Here is a 6,000-nt window from a genome sequence, read left to right as displayed (position 1 = left end):
ATGTAAAGTTTTAAGACTTAGCAAAGTGCAGTGTATTGGTAATACTGTAAGGTGCGGTTTCACCTGAAGGTCGTGTGCTTTTCGGTATTTTCCAGGCATTGCACTTTGATGGGACAGTACTACAACTGTTTACCGGGGAACTACTATTGTCAAGAAAATTATCACAACTTGTTGATGAATGATTGAACATTTGTTTCATACCATTACTGTAATAGCAATTGATGAAGGCTTTTAGTCCTGAACCAAAGTATAAGGACTGGGAAATACTGAAACCCATTATCAGCCACCTTAAACGGAAATATCTTGTTGGTGTTTCAAGGAATCCAAGGAAACTTCACTCATCCCATGTATCTATGTATTGCGGTATTTTGTAATTTTTTGAGTGATTTTTGGGGATGTTTGGCAGGTGGTAGTTTTTTTAAAAGAATTAGTAAAATTTAGACAACTAAGAAATATTGAAAATTTAATGTGAATTTAACATTGGAATTTGAAGTTAGAAATTGGCAGACGGACACCAAACAGTCCCGTGACATCCTGGAGTGTTTTTGCATGGGGGTCAACTGTGTGATGATGTTTCCATTTTTTTCTTCAATCCCCACTGATAAAGAACTGTTGTTGGTGTTATGTTGGTGTTATCACATGTCAAGCCTTTAACAAGGTATGAAAGAACACAAGGATTTAAATTATTCTGGTGCTCAATTTTTGCGTAACTAAAATTAATGTTACTCAAATTCCTGATGGATTCTGTCTTAAACTGTTACGAGCTTAGTATTTCCAAATTATTGCATGTCAATGTAAGGCAAGACAAGACATGCCTTGGTTCTTATGTAATTCTCTTAAAAACACATAAGATATTGACTATAATTTTGTCTGTGCTATGGCAATTCACAGTGGGGTGGTCTTGATGTGTCTTTAACTTGTAGACTGGACTGGACTAGTAAAACGCGGACTAGTAAAACGCGGACTTGTAAAACGCCTCTAGACACTTCGAATTCCTTGGCCACAATCATCTTACGGCTCTCTTCAATACATAATGTCTCAAAAAAACAGTAACCTCAGAAAGAAGTCAGAAGCAAATAAGGTCGAAAGACCGAATTTGAACATATAACGGCAAATGTTCTAATGTCACGAACGTAGGAGTCGTGTAGGCCCGTCACCTTTATTTACCACATACTGCCCCCAAATTAAAACAGTACCCTCAGAAAGAAGTCAGAAGCAAATAAGGTCGAAAGACCGAATTTAAACATTTAACGGCAAATATTCTAATGTCACGAACGTAGGAGTCGTGTAGGCCCGTCACCTTTATTTACCATTGACTGTTGATTTCTGGACGGGCCCCGTTCTACCTCGTGTGAGCAATACAAACGACTGCACTCAACAGACGTCAAGTCCGCGTTTTACTAGTCCGCGTTTTACAAGTCCGCGTTTTACTAGTCCGCGTTTTACTAGTCCAGTCCAGTCCAGTCCTCGAAATACAGTATGCCAAAACTCCCCGCCCTCTAAAGATAAGTCCTTGACGGTTCTTGTCGTTTTTCGGTGCCTATTCATCTTCGGCATCTTTCTCATCCACCTCTCGTTCTGTCCTGTGTCTGTCATCACACGAAAGAAAAGCTGATTCTCAAAAAATCTGCCACAAAAGGAAATTGACAAAAACAATATGAAAACCATATATCGAAAGTTTCTTATTCTAAAATTTTATCATACGTCTTAATTCAGAGCTACAAAGAAGTTCCTCCTTTTGAGTTATTGATACTGTTCTTACAGTACCTCTTTCCACTAGCGAAATTTTACAAAATTCCTTCGCGGCGAAAAGGTAGCGCGAATCCAGAACAGACTCCAATCGAGAGTGGGTTAATTCTAGATTACTATTAATTAACTATTACAACATTCATTTTTAAAATAGTTTCCCAAGCCGACTAAGCTAACTAAACGTCGAGTGTATCTTTCAGTAAACAAAACATGCCGTTATGACGCCGAAAATCCAGCTCACGCATACTATACCCCGTGACTCACGCAAACCTCCGACTTACGTGCTACTACAGTCATTCCTTTCTAAACATTTTTTTTTTGACCACCACCGTACCTTTCTACCCAAAAAACTCATGAAACCGCCCGGTTTTAACCTGTTTTAACCTTTCAAAAATTAGAGCGTTCGAAACTAAATAAGATCCGTAATCACAAACAACATACAGCCGTTTACCAGCACTCTTTAAAACTCCTGAAACCCTTCAAAATCAGGCAAAATAAATCTTTGAAATAACCTTTATCAATGTTTCTTATTTTTTATTCAGTTCTATAAAATGCCTTTCATACACTACTGTCAAACAAAAATTTCAATTTCCTCAAAGTTTCAAGACAAAAGAATAACAAATATTTCGTGCACAATGTAATTTGATTAAGCCAATATTATCACGTCTAAAAATACTTCAAGCAATTCAGTGAAAACCCGTTTTTTTTTTCGTATCAACGAAAACCACTTTCGAATAATCAATACATGAAAATAACAATAAGATCAAAAGGAAGAAAGGAACCTTTCTAATTATTTGAAGACTTTCAAAGCCGTGATATTATGCATCCAATCCGCGATAAAATTTAATTACAACAAAATCCAAGTTCTCATTTTGAAGTCCATTTTTTTCAGTTGATACCTTTCTCCAACTTGTGAAAAATTCCATTCAAGCTCCTATTAATACTGTACATTCCCAATGTTTTGCTCAGGTCTTCAGAAGCGTCTTACTAACCAAATCTAAAATAATTCCAAAACATGCTGTACAAACATTCTACTCTTTGTGACAAACGACTTGACGACCAATTGTTCAGAAATGAAAATCGACACAGTTCTTGCTAAATAAAAAAAAAGTTTTACGGCGGAGTCAGGCTCAAAAAATATACCGCAAGATCACACCCCCATTCATAGTCAGAAACCAGCAAACCATCTAGTTTGCTAAAAAAAAACACTGCGTGACATCAATGACGTTACCTTTTTCATTTACAAAAATAACTTTAACTTGTCAAAGTAAGTGCAATTTCACAATGGTGAATATCAGTACAGTATGGGGCCCAGTTCTCGGCCGGGTCCAGTTCTCGGCCACTTTGTGTTTAACGCGTTTTTTCACACTCCAGTTGAATCAAAAGAAAAAGGTATTTCCTTCAAACGATAGACTGATTCATGTGCTTTAAGTATCTTGAGTTTGATCGTTCAATTCGATATAGAAAGCTCACACGTCGAGTTTACGCGGAGGTGAGTGAATTTGCATTCCCGAAAAATTTGTTTGTTTACGGCTCCAAATTCATGGATGTAGTTAAATTCGTATTTTATCCAAAAGCCCCCACCATACGAGCTAATTTTTGGCATGTGAAACGTAGAATAATTCAGCTTTCTGCTTTAGTTAACTTTTCGTTGAACCGTTGTATTTTTTGGTCTTAATTTACTTCGAAATTTTTTCTTGCGACGTTTGCGTATTTGCCAGTTCTCGGCCACCCTGCTCGCTATCACAGCTTAGCGCTTGGTTTTTAATATAATTTCATCTGCTGCTGCCAGAATGAAAGAAATAAATGTTTTAAAAATAAAGTTCAATCTTATCTCTAAGTTTTGAGCTGACTCTTGTCTTGTCTATTATTTCTACAACACCTAAATCTTTCAAGACCTTTTCACTGCAAAATAAACCATCTAAATGCACGGGTCACACAATGCGGTTTTGCCAGAACCTGCACATAGGCAACTAGGCGCGTTCTAAAGTAAAACAAAGCCTCATAAAAATAATTTGGGATCGATATACTATAAATAGGTTTACAGAGTGATTTTATGACTGTAAAAATTAATTGAGCATTTTTTTTACAGATAATTACGCACAATCTTTTAAGTGGCCGAGAACTGGGCCAAGGTGGCCGAGAACTGGGTCCACAAATGGAGCTTTTATTTTTATTATTGCTCGGGCAAATTAATTTTTGACCGGTCGATAGCTTTACACCAAAAAGCTGAATAATGTAGCTAGCTCTGGGAGAAATTTCAAGTTCCTGCGGTTCTTCTGAGGTAAGAAATACAAGTTTACGTCAAAAGTGGCCGAGAACTGGGCCAAGGTGGCCGAGAACTGGGCCCACAAATGGAGCTTTTATTTTTATTATTGCTCGGGCAAATTAATTTTTGACCGGTCGATAGCTTTACACCAAAAAGCTGAATAATGTAGCTAGCTCTGGGAGAAATTTCAAGTTCCTGCGGTTCTTCTGAGGTAAGAAATACAAGTTTACGTCAAAAGTGGCCGAGAACTGGGCCCCATACTGTACTTTGCCCCGTAAGCTTTTTTCTCTGTCCTTCCGCCGAAGCAAAAAAACACAACCTGATTACACATTAACCCAAAAGTCGACCAAGTGTGCCTGCAACGATTTCCTGTCAAAACTAAAATGAAAACCATTGCGGTATGCGTCACCCGTAGCGGTTTTGTAGCAACCCCAAGCTATCCCCGTCTTTTTGGCCGCGCCAGGAGACTATGCTCTAGGACGACCAAAGGGTAAACTATAAATCGGCCACGCCCGATTAATAAGGTTTACTCAGTATTGACTCAATATATAGTGTTGAAATCAAAATGTCATTGTAAGCGCAATTGTAAATCTATTTTTGCTGCTTGTAATAATTGTTAGTTTTATTCTTTTTTGGCGTTGTTTTCTCTTGGTCACTTAACTAGTTAAATGATTTCTCGAAATTACGATCTTGACTTAATACAAAATTTTGAACTGGAAAACTGTAAGGTTTGAGTGTGAATTTTTCGCTCCGATAATAACCCTTGGGAAAAGCATGTTTGTAAGGCCTTTGTATTAAGCGAAACCCCTAATTCTGGAAACGTTCATTGAATATCTTTTAAGTAAACAATTAGAGTTTTTAAGGAAATAAACAGAAGAAAATCACTCAATTTCTTCTTTTAATACACTTTGATTTATATAATAGCCGTTGACGTTATATTCCTTCAAACAAAGATTGCAAAAACAGACTTAAACCTATATGTCCGTGTCATCCTACAGCAAATATTTATGCAAAAACTTTACAGAGAAAGCCACCGTAGATGTGAAGGTGTTGCTATTTTAGACCGTTTGCTAGTCTTGTCTGTTTTTCGAATGCCTTTACTTCTGTTTTTCAATAAATCCTTTGATTTTCTTGACGTGGATAACTGGTAGTTAATGTCAATACCTTGTTGTTGAATAGACGGAGGTATGGTACACGCTTTAAGTTCTTGGCTGTTCTCAGTGTTTTCATAGATGATTACTTTAACTTTAGGTTGTAGTTTTGCTTCTTGTAGCCACTTTCTTCTTTGATTGAGATCCAGCTGATGAACATTAGTAAGATGGTTAGATAATTTCACGAGATATTTTGCTCCACATCCCGGAACCGGACAGTCTCGGCAAACTCTTCTAACCATGTTAATGGCATGAAATATTGACGCAAATGACAGAGTTTTGTTAATATCATTGTCTAATGTAGACGTTACTGAAGGACAAAAAGGTCAAAATAAGGACAAAAAGGACAAAAGTCGACACGAGGGACATTTAATCTCTATGTTTTCGCTGCAAACGCGCGTGGAGGCTAGGGAGCGCGCGCGTACAAATGATCCCATCCCTTCTCTTCGTAAAAATCACTGATTAAAACGACACATGTTTGCATTTCCGTGGTAAAGTTCGGATATTTATACTTTAAACTTCAGTCTAAGAACGAAGATATTTTTTAGAACAAATAACCTAATAAAAACATAAACATTTTTCTTTCTCAAAGTTTTTTTTAAGTTAAAATTTCACCTTTAGACCAAAAACAGGGAAAATTTTAATATTTTTTCCAGGAAGACATTTTTCAACATGAAAAAAATTTTTAAGAATTTTTTCTCAAACTTTTTTTTTTAACTCGGTCTTTTCTGCGAAGTTAATTATTTCTGTCCTAAACTGAAATCTCGAATTTCTCAACTAATGTATCACAACCCGTGAAAGCATTTCAAATACAGTAGAAAAAATACTGCT

Source organism: Oculina patagonica, chromosome 9 (genome assembly GCF_052425735.1).
Source record: "Oculina patagonica isolate OP01 chromosome 9, crgOcupat, whole genome shotgun sequence".
In the NCBI taxonomy this organism is placed as follows: domain Eukaryota; kingdom Metazoa; phylum Cnidaria; class Anthozoa; order Scleractinia; family Oculinidae; genus Oculina; species Oculina patagonica.
Note: the sequence above shows the minus strand (reverse complement) of the source record.